This window comes from Mytilus edulis, chromosome 11 (assembly GCF_963676685.1).
Source record: "Mytilus edulis chromosome 11, xbMytEdul2.2, whole genome shotgun sequence".
Taxonomy (NCBI): domain Eukaryota; kingdom Metazoa; phylum Mollusca; class Bivalvia; order Mytilida; family Mytilidae; genus Mytilus; species Mytilus edulis.
Window position 1 is genome coordinate 65,536,227 of NC_092354.1, and position 23,462 is coordinate 65,559,688.

General features: G+C 30.8%; 2 long non-coding RNA genes across 2 annotated transcripts; both read right to left on the minus strand.

The window, feature by feature from the left end:
- Positions 1-3,027: 3,027 nt before the first annotated feature.
- Positions 3,028-6,011, minus strand: LOC139496076 (uncharacterized). Its single transcript, XR_011657537.1, has 3 exons — positions 5,170-6,011; positions 4,628-4,695; positions 3,028-4,171 (listed from the first exon to the last, which is right to left on the minus strand). It is a non-coding gene; the product is annotated as an uncharacterized lncRNA (long non-coding RNA).
- A 13,129-nt stretch (positions 6,012-19,140) lies between these two features.
- LOC139496086 (uncharacterized) lies at positions 19,141-23,124 on the minus strand. The gene is made up of 3 exons (XR_011657540.1): positions 22,909-23,124; positions 21,585-21,720; positions 19,141-20,687 (listed from the first exon to the last, which is right to left on the minus strand). It is a non-coding gene; the product is annotated as an uncharacterized lncRNA (long non-coding RNA).
- Positions 23,125-23,462: the final 338 nt, after the last annotated feature.

Genomic DNA, 23,462 nt, shown 5'->3' on the forward strand with positions numbered 1-23,462 from the left:
ACAACAAATATAGTAGACCTATTGCATACAATATAAGTAAAACAGACCAAAACACAAAAACTTAACTATAACCACTGAACCATGAAAATGATGTCAAGGTCAGATGACACCTGCCAGTTGGACATGTACACCTTATAGTCCTTCCATATACCGAATATACAAGACCTATTGCTTTATGTATCCAAGATATGGACTTAAACACTAAAACTTAACCTTGTTCACTGACACATGAAATGAGGTCGAGGTCAAGTGAAAACTGTCTGACGGGCATGAGGACCTTGCAAGGTACGCACATACCAAATATAGTTATCCTATTACTAATAATAAGAGAGAATTTAACATTACAAAAAAATCTTAACTTTTTTTTCAAGTAGTCACTGAACCATGAAAATGAGGTCAAGGACATTGGACATATGACTGTTGGAAACTTCGTAACATGAGGCATCTATATACAAAGTATGAAGCATCCAGGTCTTCAACCTTCTAAAATATAAAGCTTTTAAGAAGTTAGCTAACACCGCTGCCGCAACCGGATCACTATCCCTATGTTGAGCTTACTGTGACAAAAGTTGCAGGCTCGACAAAAAAAAACAACTATGGACTAAAATATCCATGAAAATAAGGTCAAGGTCAGATGAACCTTGTTAGACAGACGTGTGAACCTTACAAGTATTCTCTTCATTGAATAAACATAATAAATTACTTAGTTTCAGAGAAACAAATACCTAATCCTAAAACTGAACATTAATCACTGAACCATGACTTTGTACGGCTAGGCGATCTCTCATGATAGTACGTATGGACAGCTGTTAAAAGTCCTGTGGCAATTAAATGCATATTCAGGACAGGTATATGAATATTAACCCTGCTTTGTGCAATCCACAAGAAGAGCAGCAGCAAATACCAATTTTTGAGTCGTTTAGGTTTTAACATGCCAGAGTTCCAACTTGAGGCGAACGCACTAATACAAGACCACTGATGTTATTGTATAAAAGACTCCTTAGTTGTAAATGTCTGTGTCATTTGGTCTCTTGTGAAGAGATGTCTCATTAGGAATCGCACCACTTCTTTATTATATGTATACCTAGCAATGAATCCATATACATTTGTACCAAATATAGTTGTCCATATTACACATAAAAATGGGATAACTAGTCAAATAAAAAGACCATTTGGCATCTTCATACAAATATTAAGCTATCCAGCACCTTTAATGTTTGGACAATAAAGTTTTAAAAAAGACAACCCTGTTAAGTATTCCTAAGTTCTGCTGATGATACACTGCCAAGCTAATGATGATGATAGACGTCAAGTGATGGAAATATAATTAAATATAAATAAATATAATTAAATATAAATAAATATAATTAAATATAATTAAATATAAATAAATATAATTAAATATAAATAAATATAATTAAATATAGATAAATACAATTAAAGCATCTGCATGTGTCATACCCTCGACCACAGAAACCTCTTCCCCCTTTACTTGTCGTCCAGATACAATTAAGATAAGATGATTTTCCAAATAAATTTTAATTACCAATTATTATGATCTTATACATGATACAAAATAACCAAATGAAACCAAACACAATCTGCTTCTTTAAAGATGTGTGTAAATAAACAAACAGTTACTTGTGATATGCTTTTGATCACAGTTGTAAATTATCTTTAAATAAAAAGGAGGAAAAGGATCTGCATCATGGGTTTGGTATCAGTAGCAAAATATTACTATGCAAAATAAATGACAGTACTGAGGATACTATCTATTTTCCTGGTTGTTTTTATTATAGGGGGAAATAATCCCAATGTAATTTCTTAGTCTATATAATTATGTATAAAAGTTTATGAATTAAAATAAAATCATGTAAATTTTTTGATACATGTAATAAATTTTGTATTCATTTAGTGACTATTCTTTGTTTAATATATAAAATTAAGGCTTTCTAGTCCTTAACTTATAAATAAATAATAGAATTCCATTTAAAAAAGAATCCTCAGTATGTGTCAACTTTTAAAAATGACATCAAAAAACAATACAATTCTTATACAAAGTAAAACTGTGGTAAAAGCTATAATATAAAAATATTAAAACATGCATGTACAAATTATTTTTTGAGAATTACTCAACTTATTTACTGGGTAATGAAAACAAACTAAATATCTTGATCAGTGCAAAAATGATTAGATTACCAATGAAATAGCAGAGGTGGGAAAAATTTGGTTGATTATTTAGGAAATCACTGAAGTACCACTGGAAGAGGCCCCTCTAACAATCGGTGAACACACCCCCCCCCCCCCCCCCCCTTTTTTTTCCCTTTATGAAAATTTCTGGATCCTCCGGTGAACAGATTACATTTCATCAGAGACATATATATGTGTATATACGTCTCTGATTTCATTCATTCACATTTTTAACCTCAAGCTGTTTTAAACTATATAGTTTCTTTACTACTTCCAAATTTTTAAGCTATTTGTTTTTAAAATTAAGTAGTATATTTTGATATTTATTTATGGAACCCAGGAAGGGAGATAAGTCTAGTGGTCAGTTAATATTTTATAGCCTGATTTATGCATTAGGCCGGAATGTGGTATAGTGATTCAGTGTATGATATGTTTGCTCATCCATCTACAACTTTAACCCACAATTATCAAGATTAAATGGGACTTTCCCGATACTTTCAAATAATCTTCAGTCTCTGCCGACATTGTGTACTATTTTTTATAACTTCTAAAGGTTCTCTAATCAAAGAATGGATTTTTCTTTTCTTATATCTTATTACTCATATTGAAGGATAGGTTAGCTCAGCTGATATCAACATAGATTTAGTTAGAGCAGATTCTCAACTTGCCTCCACAAATCTAACAATTTGATCAATCTTCCAAGGACTGCATCAATAGTTGAAGGGTGAAATAGAATGTTTATGAATTAAACAGAGTTAAAAACATAAAAATGTCAGATCTCATTATGAAAATAAATATTTGCATGAAAAAGTTTTTTTTTTTAGTTTCCGAACAAACCCAAGCATATTAAGGCTTTGTATAACAAGATTTTACAATAAAAACAAATAAAATCAGATAAAAACCACTAAAATCAGATAAAATCATATAAAACACAAATGTTGTTATAGCAAACCTTATATATACTTCAAAGCTACAGTGGTATATATACTATTGTCTTGAAGTAGAATATATTGAAAATTTGTATTAATATCATTACAATTTTGTCATAATGAGATCCAACTGTTTAAAACAAGATTAAAAGCAGGATAAAAACATGATAAAAAATATTCAAACTATTCCTATCCTTCATATGATGAACTCATTTTAGGAGATGCTTCCAAAAGTTAAAACAAAGTATTTAAAAGGTCCATTCTTTCAATTGGGAACCCCAAAATTGCATTATAATAAAATAAAATACACACTGCCATTAGTTACAGAAGATAATCTGAAAGTTTCAATGAAAATCTACCAATAGTTTATAAGCCGTGGATGAGAGATGATGATAGACAAACAGACAGAAAACACAAATCTTCCCATTGCAGAGGCGGTTAGAGGGTCCCCACCCCCCTTTTGTGGGAAAAAAATTGTTAATTATAAAGGGAATCACTTGGGCTGGCCTGGTCCCCTCTTAGACAGTCAGTGGAGTAAAACCCGACCCAAAACCCAAACATTTTTATTTGGGGTCAAAAACTTAGTAGTTAAAATATTTAACAGGGGACTAGTTTAATATAAGCTTTTCATAGTGTTTGGCAATCAAAATCCTACTATTTTGGATTGTAACCGACAAAATTCATTTCACAAAGCACTTGTAAGGCTTACATGGTACATAACTTAAAAATATATGTAAACCTATGTACGTCTTGTGGGTACTTTGTGAAACCATATGGCATACCTTTGGAACCCCTCAAATAACAATAATTTCAGTTTAATTTTTCATCAATCACAAAACAATAATTGAATGCAAGTAAGCTATAAATAAAAAAAAATCTATAATTTGAAATTAAATACAGCAATAAAAATACAATTTGTTAAAAACTCATTCTGCTTACAAGACTACTGTCTACAGATTGTTCCAATAGAGATAGTAACAGTTCATCTGATTGTTAGCAGGATTGTTGTCGGAGGATTTTACCATACAAGGTAGCAACTGTTACACTTTCAACTGAAAAGAAATAAAGTTAAGTTTCAATTATTTTATCAAAATAATCTTAAGGGTATATAATAAAATTCAATTAAAAAAAAACCCATATCAATGAATGTGAAAACTCTTATATTTGCACTTCATTTTACTGAAATCTGTCAATATAGTTAATTATAGTCTCCAATGTATTATAAAGAAGCGATTTATTTAATGTTGCATTAAGTCTTTTGAAAGATATCCATTGAAGAACCAGATGGGGCATTTTTTGATATTCTATGATAAAGGCTGAAATTTAAAATCTATACTAAGGCCATATTTTGCCAAGTGAACATTGTCATATATGGTACTGATAAGATAAAGAGTACACTGTTGACCAAACTCTTATAAACCTTTAACCCTAAGTCAGTATTTATTTCCAAATAATATTATTTATAGAATTATTTTCTTTTAAACAGGATTAATATTACTGGTACCTACCTACATATTAGCTGTATTAGACCACCAAGTCTTATTCCCACACCATGAAAACATGCCACAGAAAGTATCTAAAAAGAAATTAATACATTTATTAATTTCACAAACTAATTTATATGTCAACCTAAAGATTACTTTACAAATTCTGATTTCTTACTTCATGTACCAATAGTTTAACATTCACCTATTTTGTAATATTTATATAAAAGATTGAAAAACAAATCAAAATAGTCGGTTTATGATTTGAATTCTGCACTCAACTACTTTGAATAATGAAAATGAGTTGTCTCCCATTGAATAAACAAATCTTGCTGTTAATTAAACTAGTCTCCCCTTGAAAGTTGATTCCTATCTAAGGATTTACTCTCGTAATTGTAATAGAAATTCTTGTTAATGTACCTTCTATCTCAAAACATTAAACTTGTAAATAAATTCTTCAAAGATGTTTTTCATGCAGAAAATAAAGATGAATATGAACTTTTTAACAATTATACACATGTATTTCTAGAAAATGTATAGAAATTGTTTGACTTCAATAAACTTGCCTTCTCAATTTCATGGTAAAGCCTCAGACTTGGTTGAAGATTTTATTGATCATCTTCCTTTGAGCTGCTCTCCTGGCTGCCAGGGTGGCTGTCATCATTATCTTAATTGCAATCATTCAGTTTTTGGTCCATTATTTATAGAAATAAATAAAAGATATCAGATGCACTCTCAATTAATCACATCGTCTTGAAAATTTCACCAAATCAATTCTACCCGTAATGACCCTTGATTTCTCCCACCCTCAAAACTATTATCTAGACCTCTGTTTACATTTTTTTTTATTTACAGAACTCTAAATAACAGTCAATACATTTTTTTGTATTAGCTAGTATGCATCTGATATCAAAGCAAAAACAAATGTGAAAATCAAGTAAATAGTTATATATATTCCCTACCATGAGGAAATTTCAAGAATGAGGAGTTAAACAGGGGAATAATTTATTACCTCCCATTGCCAAACAATTTCACCTGTTGGGACTCCACATCATTGCTATATCTAACAAAAATACAAAATGGTAGAGCTATAATTAAAAATAAATAATTTGATATAAAATATTCCAACATTTACAAAAAATATTTAGCACCTTGGTGGTTCTCTCCCATTACTTTCTCAACCATTAAAAAAATGGTCACCAAGATATAATCAATATTGCTGAAAGTGGTGAGTAACACTTAAAATCAATCTTTTTTCACCAGGATGTTTCTTTACTATGATTATTTTGAAATAATTTGTTTGAGCTAAAAACAATGCTAAAAATAACAAAACATTGGAAAAATATTTATATCATACAAATAAGAAAAATAAAAAAATACATTTCTTGTTTTTTCTTTTTTTTTTTTTTTTTTTTAGATTCTCCATTCTTAACCTACTGGAAATGTTTTGAATACACATAGACCCATTATTAAGATAGTCTCAAGAAAGTCTACAAGTAATATTGTAAAATTTTGAAGTATCAATTTAGCATACAACTTCCAGTCTTGCTGAAAATGGAGAATCTTTACATTTTTTTTTTTTTTTTATTTGTGATAAAAATTATAAACATTTTTTCAAACATACACAAAAATTGTCTGAATTACATTCTTTTTTGTTTCAGTCGTATTGCACAATAATTTCCTGCAGCCACAGTTGAAAGCACCTGAAAAAGAAATATGCATTCTTATATCTGTCAGAACAATATTCAATGCAAAGGAATCAGTAACTGGTTTTTGCACTGATGATGCATAGAAAATTGATTTACTTTGTTTTAAAGTGATGTGTTGACATGAATTTACAAACAACCAGTCTTCTTTAGCAAACAAGGGATGACAAGTAGTTGGTTGTTGTCCAACATATTTGTTATTATTTCATTGTTTCATCATAAATCTAGCTGTTGGTTTTCTTGTTTGAATTGTTTCACATTTTTTCATGTCGCCTACTTTCTGTTTAATAGTTAATTGTAAATTATGTTTTGCTCATTGTTGTAGGCCATACAGTGACCATTAGTTGCTTACATCCATGTCATTTGGTCTCTGGGAGAGTTATTTCATTGACAATGATCTTCTTTTCTTTATATATGGAGACAATTTTAGAAAACAGATTTTCTAAGTAACAGTATAATTTTTTATTTCCTTTATTTTTCTTCATACCTCCTAATGTCCTCCTTTCAGATTATATATACGATAATAGTTTTAAGAAAAATTAAATAAAATTGAGAATGGAAATGGGGAATGTGTCAAAGAGACAACAACCCGACCATAGAAAAAAACAACAGCAGAAGGTCACCAACAGGTCTTCAATGTAGCGAGAAATTCCCGCACCCGGAGGCGTCCTTCATCTGGCCCCTAAACAAATATATACTAGTTCAGTGATAATGAACGCCATACTAATTTCCAAATTGTACACAAGAAACTAAAATTAAAATAATACAAGACTAACAAAGGCCAGAGGCTCCTGACTTGGGACAGGCAAAAAAATGTGGTGGGGTTAAACATGTTTGTGAGATCTCAACCTTCCCCCTATACTCTAGCCAATGTAGAAAAGTAAACGCATAACAATACGCACATTAAAATTCAGTTCAAGAGAAGTCCTAGTCTGATGTCAGAAGTATACTACTTCTCTGCATAATTAAAGTATAAAACTTCTTAGCTTAATGAAGAACTAGGTTTGTACATGCTCTTTGCTGAATAATTCATTAATTTATGTACTGGTTCTTACCATAAAAGACAGCTCCAATGCCCATTTCCAACTTCAATCCTTACAGACAAGCTGTGAAGCTAATCTGAAATATAAAATGTTGTCATATTATTAATAAAATGGTTTAAAAGTATCACTTGTTACTGTATTAAAATTATAAAGAAATGGGTTATATTCATGTACTTAAAAGATGTTGAGAACATATTGACTAGACAGCAATCCAACAACATAACAAACCAAATAATAATTAGATCCTTCAACTTACACTATACATTGTACTGATATCAAAAGAGAGGGTAGAAATAAATAACAGAAATTTAGTTTGATTATTTCAAGGCAAGGAAAGTAAAAAAAATAATTATTTTTATACATGTACTACATTTATTTTTTTTATTTTTTATTTTCGAAACTGTATACTGGTACCCTACCTATTTATTAGCTGTATTAGACCACCAAGTCTTATTCCCACACCATGAAAACATCTTACAGAAAGAACCTAAAATATAAAAATTGACAATGTATATACTTTATATTTCCATTTCCCCTACATTTACCAATATTGTTCGGATTTCTGACTATGTGTACACAAAAGTATAACATCAATAGCTGTAAAATCAATGTAAAAGATGAAAAAAAAAAGTCTTACAAATTTACTTATTGAATTTCAACTCCACAAAAATAATGGTTTAAACATATTTTATTGTTCATAAAGGTAAATCATCTGCACATTTTACAAGAGTTATCTCCCATTGAAAGGCAAAACATAACATTTTACGTTAGCAACATCACTTTCTCCACTGTAACTGCGTTGTATGCTCTAAATATACACTTTTTATCAAATAATGTATAGAATGTATAGAACTTGTTTGACTTAATTAAACTTGCCTTCTTATTTTCTTGGTAAAGCCTCAGACTTTGTTGAAGATTTATTTAACATCTTCCTTGGAGCTGCTGCCATGGTTACTTTTCATGCTTTTCAACATAATTCTTTGTGCTGGTCAGTTCACTGAATCCAATTTATGCACTTAACGAAATGTCCTTTCCATTGTATTTAATCAAGTGTACAATTGTCCCAAGAATGTTCCAAAGCATATCACAATATTTTCTTTTTCCATTCATGTCAGTTGAAGTAATTCTCAATGTAATATACAAATAATATTTTTAATTCATACATAAATTACAGTAAAAATATGTGCTTTTAAATTGGTAACCTGTATTTTCTTTTATTTAGAGAGCTCTAAATAATAGCTCTTGTATTAGTTTGGAGACATCTGATATGTAAAGACCTAAAAAAAGAGGTAATAAAAAAAGAACAGAATAGTAATTGGCTAATACCTATAAATCACAAACATTTTCTAATATTTTGGAGCATAGTTTAATAAAATATCCCTTCTTTTAAGTTTATCACCATGCACATCATAAGCATGAAAATTTTACTCCAAAACTTGATCATAGCCTGGCCTTACGGTCATAAAACTTTCGAGCATGATTTTTGTACTCGGACTCGAAAATCAATTAACCAATCAAATTGCTGGATTTCATGTTTCGAGCATCATTTTTGTGCTCTGAGCACTGAGCAAAGTTTTATGCCTTCAAGGCCTGAAGTAGCTCAGTTGTGCAAATTCATATTTTCCTTTAACAATGGAGAATGGTCTTTTAAATACTGAAATTTAAATACGGTATATGGAATTTTAAAAGGTCAAAAATTGGTGATGACAATCAATCTTAATCAATTTGCATGCTCATTATGAGAGTTCTAAAGAAATGAGTTTGAAACAAAAATTGTTACCATCTTAAAAAGATTTTAGATAAAAAGCTCCCAATTCAAAAAAAATTACAAAAATTATAAACATTTCAAACTGCAGTTAAGTTATAATTACATAAAACTGGTATCGTCTGTAAATTTTATTAAAAGTGGGGAAAATTCCTCAAACAATTTCATACTAGGAGTTACACAATTTCAACATGAGTGCAATCTTTCATTGAAGTTTTGATGGTACAAGAAACACTGAAAATATAAAATACAAATTTATTAAATGCAAAATAGTGGTATGAAGTAGAAAATCTTTTTAGGACCAAATTTAAAAAGAAAAATTGTGAACTAAAGAAATGGTAAAAAAATGCGGATTCTTTAGAATAAAAAAACAATTGTTCAAATTCAAATTGCATGTGATAAAAATCATTAAATTTTAAACTTTAATAACTGAAGAAAAAAGTTCCAAAATTTACAATTCAAAAGAAACATTTTTGTTCCCAAATCAAGTTTGATACATGTATCATATTAATTGGTGATGTCAAAATTTTGTTTTTCATAAGACTGCTTCCAAAAACCTCTGTTTGAAAAGAAGAGAACTCACTGATATCTTGACATTAATAGAGATGGACTAGCACAAGGTAACTCTGGGAATGACTGGTTCCTTAAATGGAGGGTAACAGTCAGAACTAGCTCCAGTCAATACACAGACAGGAAATAGCTCTTTTTGGCCATTTGTAAAGGAAACAAATCCCATGTAATAATTTACATAGTTTTTTTCCATCTTCAAATGATAAAAAAGTAATTATTTAAACCCCCAGGGGTAGTTCAAGCCATTTCTAAAGAGAGGGGGCTCCCAGCCAGGAAAAAAGGCAGGGTTCAAACTAGTTTATGTTCTGATTCAATTGCATAAATCATCAAAAAAATTGTAAGGGTTCCCCAGAACCCAATGTCTCAACGACTTTTGCTGTTAATCCCAGACTCAACAAAAATGAGGGGGAAAAAATCAATAAAAATATTCCTCAAGATATTATCTTTTGATTGTAAGAAGCTTCTGTCCAAGTTTGGTAAAAATCCAGGATAGTTTATGAATCTTATAAATGTTTTAAAAACTTTAACTTCAGATTGTATTTAAGGTTAACTAAGTCGATTTATAAGTAAAATACGGAAAAACAGGGACAAAGTTTTAAATAATTTTCCTTCTAGATACTAGCTTTTGATTGTAAACAAGCTCTGTCCAAGTTTGTTACAAATCCAGAATATTTTAAGAAGTTATTAAAATTTTAAAAACTTTAACCACAGAGTGAATGTATTGTATCCTGGCGTTTATAAGTAAAATATGGAAAAATAAATTTGTTATATTTACAAAATTTACTTCTGGATACTATCTTATGATCATAAACAAGCTTCTGTTGAAGTTTGGTAGAAATCCAGAATAGTTAAAGAAAGTTATTAAAATTTCAAAAACTTTAAGCAAAGAATATTTGTGATTGCCAACAACGACGCCGCTGACAGAATGTAAGATGGCTAGATTTCATTTTTTTCAACTAAAGTTGAAGGCTGGACAAAAAGTATGGTATTTTACATTTACAGTTCAGCAAAATGCCTAGTATTTTTTTTATTTGAATTGTCTATAAAAGATTCACTTATGATAATTCTTATAACAATACTTCGGGATTGTTGGAGTAATTAAACTATATTGGCATGTTTTAATTTCTATGGCACCTTCATCAGAATAAAAACTAAAGAGTACAAAATGGTGAAGTGATAATTTGCACTTCACAATGTCAACAGGAGGAAAAATAATAAATAAAAAATAAAGAAGGTAATAATGGGAGTAGAGTTTAAAAAGAATGTTACATAAAATTTGTTGAATAGTGTTTAATCAAATTTTGCAGAGGTACATGCTTCCAATTGGCTTCGCTCAGAGTTACTGCCTCTAATTGGGACCACTCTGCCGGGGGTACTGCTTCTAATTAGCTTTAGCAGACAGAGGTATATATGTACTGCTTCCAATCAGCTTCGCAACAAGACAGAGGGTATGTGCTCCCAATTAGCTTCACTAAGAGGTACATGCTTCCAATTGGCTTCGCTCAGACAAACATACTTCTTCCATGTTGAAATAGTACGGTAAGCAAGTCTGTACTACATCCAGCATCGTAAATGGTACATAATTGCAATTCAAATGTCGTCCAAATTTACAAAAACATATTTTATTTAACATTCTTGATCCAGTTAAAGTTCACATCTACGTTCACTCCCTATTTGTAATTTATCCTGATGGTGTCATTGTCAAATGCAAATTAACATTACAGAATTCTGTACCCTCAGTGGCGGATCCAGGGGGGGGGGGGGGGTTCAGGGGGTGCGCACCCCCCCTTTATTTTAGCCGATCAATGCATTTGTATCTGGACATATGTTTTGCACCCCCCCCCCCCCTTTTGCCCTGGGTGCCCTGGGTGCCCTGGGTTAGCACCCCCCCTTTCGAAAATTCCTGCATCCGCCCCTGACTCTCCTTCAGTTTCAATCCTGATGAAGGACCCATAGGAAACAAAATATATCTTATTGATTCACTGTAGCAATCCCTATAGTATTTTTCTTATCTTTTGATTGAAAGAAGCATCTGTTCAAGTTTGGTAAAAATCCAGAATAGTTTATGAATCTAATAAATGTTTAAAAAACTTTAACAGCAGACTGTATGTAATGTTAACTTGAAGAAAAACTAAGTCCATATATAAGTGAAAAACAGAAAAAATGGAATTTTATTTTTACTTCTGGATACTATCTTATGACAATAAACAAGCTTTTGTCCAAACTTGGTACAAAATCCAGGAGAATTTAAGTAAGTTATTATAAATTTTAAAACTTTAACCACAGAGTGAATGTAATGTTTCCCAGGAGAAAAACTAAGTCCATATATAAGTGATAAACAGAAAAAATGGAATTTTATTTTTACAAAATTTACTTTTGGATACTATCTTATGATCATAAACAAGCTTTTGTCCAAGCTTGGTATAAATCAAGGAGAGTTTTTAAGAAAGTTATTAAAATTTCAAACTTTAAGCAAAGAGTGAATATTTCTTGATGCTGCCAAGGACGACGCCAATGACGGAATGTAGGACTGCTATCTCTCACTTTTTCAACTAAAGTCAAAGGCCTGACAAAAAGGGGGATCCAACACCAAAACTCCCACCCTCTGAATCTGCCACTGCCCTCAAAGTATGGTACATGATCCAATTGGAAACTGCTTGGTTAATATAACTGATTGTGTGCAATTTTTGAAAGAAATTTAAGGGGAATTTCGAAAAGAAATGTCAAAATCTTATCTACAAATCATGAGCCATTGTTAAATGTGATGAAAAGGTTTAAATTAAAAATAGTTGTCAATTATGTACTGATAATTATAAACCAAATAGTTACTAAATATTTTTAAATCGAATAAAAATTACACTTATTTTAGAAAAATATGATGTTGAATGGACAAAGACATAAACAAATAGTCATAAAATTAAAATTTGAAACAAGTTATCTCCCTTGCTTAAAAGTAATAGATTTCAATTGTGTAAAGACCAAGAAACAAACAACAAATGTTGCTTATATACAACATTTGAGGATTAATGATAAAACTTGATTACAAATTTTTTCAAGCAAAAAGTGAATACTGTGGATTCATTATTATTGACAGTGTTTTTTTATTATTTTTCATGAGAACCACAAATTTTAGTTTTTCACAAGATTATTTTTTGGGGATTTGTATGGAGAATTTGTAATATGTCTGAATGAAAGCATATTATTGGGGATTAGAGTTGAAAAATTAACCCAAGAATGAGATATCTGAAGCAAAATAGATTTTACTACCATTTAATGCTAGGGATGATTATTTAAATTTCTCTGGGAAATGATGATAGTTTTAGATAACTCAGAATGAAATTTTTTTTTAGGGGGTGTGTAAAATGATTTAATTAATTGCTTTCCCATTTGGTTAAAGATTTAAGTGATTTTTATCTATATAGATAAGAGATACATCCAATTAGATTATAATTTTTAAATGTTATACTTTTACTTTACCATTACCTTGTTCCCAATAAGTGCTTTAAAGAAACAGATACCCTGAAATAATTTTGTTGACGCTCAAGTAAATAACATTTTGGGACATTTTTCACAATACTGTATTTGAATTCAATCTAAGATACAAATATACATTTAATTTTTTCGTTTCCAATACATCATAATATGTCAAATACAATTTAGAATTTGATTTAAGACATTTGCTTTTGACATTGTTTCAAAAATTATAAAAAGTTCAAAGTAGCTTTAAGCTCCAAATTTGTTTTTTTTTAATATTTAAATGACCGTACAAATATCAAATACTTTCATTTCAGAATTACATATGAAGATTCCTTTGAAAGCAGAACACTTGAAAACAATAACACCATCCAAAGAACAAATGAACAAACAGAAGAAATAACCAGACCCTAACTACTGAAAGCTACACCAAAAAGAAACTATGTTATATGTTAGTAAGAGACGCAGCGCTCAAAGCTCAATGTATTTCTGAAATGATAATTTGATATTTGTTTAATCTTCAAAAACAACTTTCAAGATGAACAATAATGTTCAGCTATGAAATTTTAATTGCAGATGACTGTGACCTAAATTTAGTTTCAAGTACAAATGTACTTTGTTATTCTCCAATTTGACAATCAAGATGTATTGAAAACAGTAAAATAATTGGGGAAATTGTTTAATTACAAATCTGAAATTTCAGATTTTATCCTTTTCAACTGGTGTACCACCAAAAATTGCATGAATTGCTATGCAAACCCAATTTCAACCACCCAAAAGCACTGGCAATGCAAACAAGACAATGTTTAAAAATGTTTTATTAATATCAGTTGATCATTGGACCCAACGACCTAAAATGTTTTACAACTTAATAAACCTCATCTAAAGTTATTTCAACTATCACCATTTCTACATTAATCAATTTGACAAAATATTATAAACAAATCAAATAAGCGGGCTATCCACTCTGGGTTAATCTCCAACCTCTTTTTTTTAGCTTCGACTGTTGTTGCATATTAAAGTATGCCAAATTGAACTACTGAAATTGATGGGCAAATCATTTTACTGCATTCCGGAAGAAAATTTTGTTCAATGGTTTAATAATCGGGGACGCTTTTTGTGTATGTTGTAATCAAATCAAATCAATCTTCTTTCTGAGTTTTTTATTTGATTTCCAGTTTTTATAGTACTTTCTAAATTGTATCTATACATCACTATTGAATGCCCAAATTTTTTTTATTCATTTTTACGGTCAAAATTACGTTGTTCTCATGAAATGCTTACTAAAAATACTGTCATTTATGTATTCAAACTGAAATATGTTCTAATTGCTTCTGTAATAAATAAGATGAGGAAAACTTTTATAATTAAAAATGGCTCATCATAATCCAGAAACATTGTTAAAAATTTTGATGGTGAATATTTGTGAAAATCATAAATGATTTTGTTTTATATATAAATATTAACTAATTTCAGAAAATCAGAATCAAATTCAATCACATTTTCCCAATTACTAAATGCTTCTACCATAAAATAGTGAAGGAGGATTTTTCACCTGGGCAAACTGATTTCAATTCAGATAGCATCACATTTAAGCAGTATATATCAATAATAAAATACCCTAGGTTTAATATTATGTACCCCCTCAACTTTCTCAAGAGTAAAATATACATGAATTTTGATCTTGGCATAGTGTACCTGAATTTTATTTCACAAATTTAGAGCAAAATTGCATCTATTAGTTGAATTACCATATTGTACCCTCATTTCATACGAGTTACCTCCCCTTTTAATTAAGTGAATTTTTATTTCACTACTCAGTGGCGAATCCAGATCTTTTCATGAGGGGGCCTGCTCCAGCCATGCTACAGTGATTCCTTATATAATCTTCCCCCAAAAGGGGGGGCAAGGCTCCCTGGATCCACCTATGCTACTGTCATTCAAGATATCAGTGTTTTCATGTAAACCCGAGTCATTTTACCTTATATTTTCTGTAAAAAAAGATACATTATTAAATTTTGGAACAGTTCAATTGTAAAAATTCATAGAAGCATATCTTCATTTACTCCAAAAAATATAGAAATTTGTTATTTATAATCTTTTATTTAACACATCTAATAATTTGGTCATGCATGAAAAAGGTTTGAACATTTCTTTTTTCATTCATTGATTAAAGTAAATCAACATTGACAATTTTTTTCTATTCAAGAAATTATTTACCTATTATATTAAGTAAAACATTTTGAAGAAAGAGATGAAAAAACACATAAAAAATTCATGTTGCATTTTGACAATTTTTGATAGAAAAAATAGAGCAAAGAATGAAAAAAAACATTTAACTTAAACAATAAGTATATAAGTTAACATATCAAATACTTGCTACCATTCTGTGGTGCCTGAGATCACCCTTTTTTTGTTGGTGCTTGGTGTCTGAGATCATTCCTGGTCTTTGGTAAGGTTGGTGTGTTGTGCCTGAAATCATCCCTGGTCTTTGGAAAGGTTGGTGTTTGGTGCCTGAGATCATCCCTGGCTCTTTAGTTTGGTTGGTGCATGGTGCCTGAAAACCTCTTAGGTCTTTGGTTGGGTTTGTGCTCTTTGCCCTAGTTCATGCCTGTTCTTTGTTTTGGTTGGTGCTTGGTGCTGGAGATCATCCCTGGTCTTTCGTTGGATTGGTGCTTGGTGCCTGAGAACCTCTCAGGTCTTTGGTTGGGTTGTTGCTGTACAATATTTTGTTATCAGTGTAGACAATTTTCCGTCACTTCTTTTATGTGTTGTCATGTCTTTTTTCACCACATGGTTTAGATTGGCCCTTTGGTATCTTCCTTTTTTTATGTATGATCTTGTTAATCATTATACCTCACTATTTGAATTTTGAGGATTATATTATGGAAATACCATTAGAGATATGCGATTCCCAGATATTCCAGGACATGGATACCTTCTTGATTACACTGTGTGTGCTGCTTCATTGAAAAAAGGGGAAAATTAAGATGTCTGGTGTGTTAAATTTTGTGAGGTAGGATATTTCTTGTGTTCCTTCTCAAATTTGTACACCAGTTAATACTACTGATTGACTTTTTCTGTGAGTTTATCTCATTGACAAAAATACACAAAAAGACAGAAATAATAAATACTGTATACCTATACATCTTTGTAAGAACTCTGAAATGGATATGAATAAGAAAGATTAGTAATTTGTCACTTTTATACAAAGAAATGGACATACAGAAATCTATATGCCACTTTTCTTCATCTGTAACAACCGAGCCATACTCTGGGGTCGTATGACTGAGGTTGCATCTAAAACAAAAACAAATTTGTAAATTATTAGTGTTGGAGAACGTTGGTGTCACTTCCATCAAATGAGTCCATGACTGAAACATCCTCTCGGCTGCATCTGTAAAAAAAATCTGTAGCGTTTTGGAGATCGTTGGTGTCACTTTCATCAAACGGGCCCTTTAACAAGCTCATGGTAGAGTGATCTTGTTACTATTGTATAGTGCTGCGGAAACTATGCGCTACCCTCCCTGGCCTAGTACAACGGAGTCTATTCAAGGTCTATGACTGTAACATCCCCCTGCTGCAATCTGCAAAAATCAAAATTATAGAATTATAAATCTGTTGGTGAACTCTGAAATGAAATATAAATAAATATACAAAATTACATACGGGCATATAAGAATAAAATCAATTAAACTTTATTTTCTTTTCTTTGAGGTAAATTTCAAAAATTAAATATATAGTCTTTTTAAATTAATTTTTTTTACTTTATTTTTAGTGTAGCTCTTGTTGATCATTATACCGGACTATTTACTATTAGAGATATTCTATTTCTAGATGTTCAAGGACATGCATACATTCTTGATTACACTGTGTGTGCTGCTTCAATGAAAAAAGGTGAAAATAAGATGTCATGTTAAATTTTGTGAGGTAGGATATTTTTTGTGTTCCAGGGTGTTCTGTCACAAATTACACCAGTTTTAAAATACTTCTGATTGATTTGTTATACATGTTTTCTATTATTGACAAAAACACACAAAAAGACAAAAATAATAAATATTGTATACCTATATAATCTTTGTAAGAACTCTGAAATGGATATAAATAAGAAAGATTAGTAATTTGTCACTTTTATACAAAGAAATGGACATACAGAAATCTATATGCCACTTTTCTTCATCTGTTACAACCAAGCCATACTCTGGGGTCGTATGACTGAGGTTACATCTAAAACAAAAACAAATTTGTAAATTATTAGTGTTGGAGAACGTTGGTGTCACTTCCATCAAATGAGTCCATGACTGAAACATCCTCTCGGCTGCATCTGCAAAAAAAATCTGTAGCGTTTTGGAGAACGTTGGTGTCACTTTCATCAAACGGGCCCTTTAACAAGCTCATGGTAGAGTGATCTTGTTACTATTGTATAGTGCTGCGGAAACTATGCGCTACCCTCCCTGGCCTAGTACAACGGAGTCTATTCAAGGTCTATGACTGTAACATCCCCCTGCTGCAATCTGCAAAAATCAAAATTATAAAATTAAACATCTGTTGGTGAACTCTGAAATGAAACATAAATAAATATACAACATTACATACGGGCATAAAAGAATAATATCAATTAAACTTTAGTTTGTTTTCTTTAAAGTAAAATTCAAAATTATTATTTTTTTTTTTAAATCAACTTTTTTTACTTTATTGTGCCATGAAATTTAGCATTGTAACTGCTGTAAAAATACCAAAACTATTGCCATTTGGCTTAGTTAGTCTGTTTCTTATGTTACCTTTTCAGACATTGGACACATACTTCTTTTTAAATGAGTTTTACTGTGTGAATTGCAGTGTGTTTGTTTTTTCTACATCGGCTCCTAGACGTATAGGTGTGGGTTGAGATCTCTCAAACCTGTTTAACCCACTGTATTTATGCACCTGTCTCTAGTTAGAAGCATCAGGCCTTTGTTAGTCTTGTATGTTTTTTAATTTTAGTTCATTTATATGTTTTTGAGTTTGGTATGACATTACTTTTACCTAACTAGTACACATTTTTGTGTAGGGCCTGCTGAATCCTGCCTCCTGATGCTGAATTTTCTGGTGGAGTTGAAAAGCCATTAGTGGCCTTCGGCTGTTTTCTGCTCTTTGGTTGGGTTGTTGTCTCTGACATTATTTTCAATTTTGTATAAGATTCATATTTTTTGTTGGAAAAACCAGTCACCAAACCTGTTGTGTGCGGTGGCTTCCTTGTTTCATTTTTTTATTTTGACATTCTGTTCTTTTTATTATCTGACCAAGCTGAGCAACCTTATACTACAATGGTACCTATTAAATGTTGCATGCATACAGACCAAAATGAGGTTAAATTATAGTCTTGAAAAAAAATAATAAATATGCAAAGTTTTTAGCTCATTTTTACAAAATTTAACTAAACAGACTGCTACCCGTTGGTTTTCCCGTTTGAATGGTTTTACACTAGTAATTTTGAGGCCCTTTATAGTTTGTTGCTCGGTATGAGCATAGGCTCTGTGTTGAAGGACGTTCATTGACCTATAATGGTTTACTTTCATAAATTGTTATTTGGATGGAGAGTTGTCTCATTGGCACTCGACACACCACATCTTCCTATATCTACTTGCTAATTGCTGGTCATTACTTCATTATTCCACTTTAATTTATGTTTATCAAAAATGAAGTGCTGTTATTTATTGTCTTTTTTTTTTATAGCAAATGCCTCTTTAAGTGATAAATTATCTTAATGTATTTTTTCAAACTTATAAAAAGTGAATGGAAACTGAGTAAAATACACAAGATAATTCAGTAAATTTTTTTAACAATTTCAAGCTCCTATGTGTGTAACATATCAAACCTTAAGCTTAGCTTTACAAATTTGATGGATTCTTTAATGTTTTTTGATTGAAAGTAACAAGCTCCTTGTGAAAATAAAGTATATTCTAGTATTGCACAAACCATAAGCCTTGCTATCAACAGTAAATTTAGTGAAAATATTAAAATCAAATCTTCTTATCATGTAGAAAAAGTTATGCTGCATTTTGATCAAACTCATTTATACTCTTTAGAAACTAAAAAAAAATCAGTCAAAGTCAATCAAATGTTTAGCATTGACAATGTATTGAACATTTCAATGGAACTAACATACATAAGGTCTTTATGACTCAAGAGGTCAAAGCCCATAAAACAACCAACAATGACAAAATGCTTTCCATGTCCTCAACTAAGGCCATTCAACTTCAATACACATTTTGTTTGTCTAGTCAAAGTCAAAGTGCAGTGCTAGTGAAATAGTCTCAACAGAGTAGAAATGAGTAAAAAAAAAAAACGTTTTTGAAGATATTTGAACATTTATAAAATGATATTTATTTCAAGATGTAGGACACACATTGGATATTTTAGTGTGCTGATTTGGGTCTCCATGCTGTGGTATTTTGTTAGAAGAATGGCATCCTACATCTTAGCCTTGAAATTTATTTTGGAAAATGAAAAAAACAAACTTTTGTTGATGAAAGCATGGCAAAAGGCAATTTGATGTAAACAATTTCTGTATTTCTTTTATCTTAGTTATCAATTATAGATATGAGGGTAGATAGGACCTTTATCAGGACTCTGGGATTGGGTGTTTTTAAGCTCGGGATTGACCCTTTCAAGATCCGGGAATTCTTTTTTCGAATTTCCAGATGTCGAGATTTAAATTTATTTAAATTCGGGACTAGCTCAGGATTTCGAGTTTTTAAGCCCAGGATTTCAGGATAAGATTTCAGAATTATAATCCTTGTGGTAACAGTTATCTCCCATTGATTAAAAGTAAGCTTCATCAAAACAACTCCATTCACTTGTTAAATTTTGAAAAATGACCAGAGCAACTGAATTAATTTTAAAGACCATTGAGGTAGTGGCCATTTTCATTAATAATAAGAGTGACATTTTTCTCTTGCGGGGGAGTCAAGATTTCCAAATATTTTGTTGTTTGTTAATTGCATCTGGCAAATTTTTTTTTTAAAGAACAAATTAGCTTATTCAAAATTTGAAACTCTTCAATTTGAAAAGTTTTCTGTATGAAATTTTGTAGTTTGGTTAGGCATTGCACAAAAAGGGTGGGCTTTATATAAAAAAAATTTCACCCTGCAACATGCTCATGTGCTTAGGTCAGATATTGGTGTGTATGTAAGTTATTTGTTAGTCTGTTCATTTTATTGACAAATCTTTTAGACTTTGGATGATTTACAAGTTCATGTATTGTATAAACATCAGTCTATAGTTGAAGACCTGTAGATGTCTTTGGTTATTTATTTTTATTGGGTAGCTTCCTTGTTGATTTATACCCTACATCCCCCTTTTTTCATAATGCTGCATAATATCTAACCAACAAAAAGAATACTCACCAAGTTTGATTATAGATGAGGTTCTTACCATAATATTTGGTAACCCCAGATATACTTAACAGCTGTCTTACTGTTCACATTGCTTACTCTTCAAGGTCATCAATCTCTCTTCTGCTCTCTGCTCAGTTGTTGGCTCCTCTAAAACATCATTTCTTTTTAATAAATATGAAAGAATGGAACTTAAAACTCTATATTATTTATTATTCTTTATAAATCGTGGTTAGTTGGCCAGGTCACTGGACACATTTTTAAAACTAGATACCCCAATGATGATTGTGGTCAAGTTTGGTTTAATTTGGCCCAGTATTTTCAGAGAAGATTTTTTGTAAGAGTTAACGACGACAGACTACAGACGACAACGATGGACGCCAAGTGATGAGAAAAGCTCACTTGGCCCTTTAGGCCAGGTGAGCTAAAAAAAGTACTTAACTTATATTACCTTATTATAACTTATAATGATAAATTTCATTGATAAAATGTATGTCTGTATAAATGACTTGTATATCAATAGCAACAAAAAGTATATTTTCATACATTTAATCTTTTTTTTAAACTTTTTCAAACTTTTGAGTGAAAATGATAAATTTTGTGCAAATTGATTATGTATGAGATGAAGAGTAGCAATAAAAGCACTGTTCCTTTCTTTTGTTCGTTTATGTACTGATTTTGTGTTATGGATGGATATTCCTGTGAGCATATTCTTTGTTTACCTATTAAACTGTAGCACTAGGTCTATCAAAGATGAATACCACTGTATACTTTAATGTCCAAATCATAATAGTAGTCAAATCTGAGAAAAGTTTATCAAAAAGAATTTTTGGAGAAATTCATCATCAAAAAACTAATCCAGAAGCTTTCGGTCTCAAAAATTTAGGATTTTTTTTTTTTAGGTATAATTAGTTTAAGATCACCACAGAAACTTACAATCTAATTGTTAATATACATATAGTACAATATATTATCAGATAAACCTGCTAGTAATCCGGATGGTAAAAAAAAATTGATTAAGTTTTGTAATAAACTATTTGACTATACCTGTATTTACTTGGTCTACTGTATCAAGGGAAAATCAACATGTTTGTGAAATGAAGTTGATATACTGTCTTTCTTTCCTAGATGCATCTGAATACCAATTTAGATTTTAGATGACTAAATTTGTAGTGTCAAAGTACTGAAAAGAAACATTTAATATTAAAATTATTCCAGAAAATGTGTTGCAAACAAAAAAGTATGTGTTTACTGTACCCCTACCTTCCCTAAAAGTTTTGTTGGGAAATTTTTTGACTTAGCAATGTTGCTCCCATAGACTCAATATTTTTGAGTCTATTGACCCTACAATACAAGGTTTTCAACATAGACGTTTTCAGTAAGTTTTGCCAACCAGTTCAAAAACTTTACCCAAATTTGATTGGTTAAACTGTTATTTGTTCCCTAGACAGATACATGAATGTGAGCTCTATTCTTCTTGTAATATTTGCCACTGGACATTATGCAACCAACAATCAATCATGAATCTTAAATGGTTAAAGTAAAAGCTCTATGCTGTAACTCAAGTAAAGCTTGTATATATAGACATGCACAGACATTAAGAAGATGTTTTACATATCTAGTAGTAAATCAAACAAAACAGATCACATTAAAGAAATTTATGATAAATAAATGATACCTTAAATCTTCTATAACTTTGAACTCATTTGATGTCCCCAACAATTTTAAGGAAAAACACAGGGGTTTGTCCAAGTAAAGATCATTTTAAACTAAAATGAAGCCCAATGCAATCATGTTGATCACATGATAATTTATACACTCAAATCTACTCACTTCACACTTGAGTAACCAGCCGTGTAGCCAAATATTTTCACCGGACAAAAGTATTGCAAAAAAATATGTAACTGAATTTTGCTCAGATAAAATATAGCTTAATCATATATACACTGCATCTTTATGCTAACTGTAAAAAAAATATAAGTCCATTTATCAGTAAAATACGAAAAAAATAAAAATAAAAATTTTCAAAACTTTGCTATCGATAGTTGAGCAAAACATATGCTATCTATATTAATGAACATTTAGTTGCTGTGACTTTCACAAACATCAATATATTTGCTATTGCAAACTTGATAAATCATGACTGCATCAACCCAGTCTAGTTTATTGTTGGTTGCTAAACGTCCAGTGGCAAATATTTCATGCATATTTCGAACGATATCATAAATGAACACGAGCCAGCTTCTCAAATTTCTTCAGATGGTCTTCTGTTTTCATATCCAAAATTTTGAGAAAAGATTTTAAAAGCGGTGTTCTGAATGATCCATATAATGAAAATAATCTGGAAGCATATCAAAGGATGAATATTTACCTTGGGTTTTTGTGGCTTCACGAACAGTTTCAAAGTTTACATCGTAAATCTTTTGCTTCTGTAAATTGTGTCCATCTTGTTCGTTTGAAGACAAAGTGCTATTTGAAACACTTTGGCGGGAAGTTTTCCAATGGCCAAAAATGAAGGGTCTTAAAACTTCAAACCAATGAGAACTAACAAAACAAGACACACCCTCGGTATTAAAACTACTCATAAAATTTGTTTGACCACAGCCTTGTTGAACAATAAACTTAAGATCTCAAATCGAGCATAAAAAGGTCAGATAATATATTTGATATAAAAAATGACATGTAAAGATCTTTTTAATATATGCTTCAGCAATGGAAAACTAAGGGAGCTACCATTTGATTTTTATGGGGGGGGGGGGCTAAGATGAAAAATTTTGTCCTGCATTTTTTTTAGCTGTAATCTCTGTCCTGCATTTTTTTAGCTGTAATCTCTGTCCTGCCTTTTTATTTTTCACTCTGTTCGGTCCTGCCTTTTTTTTTTATAGTTTATCCTGAGTTTCTTTTACCTAAAATGTCGTCCTGACT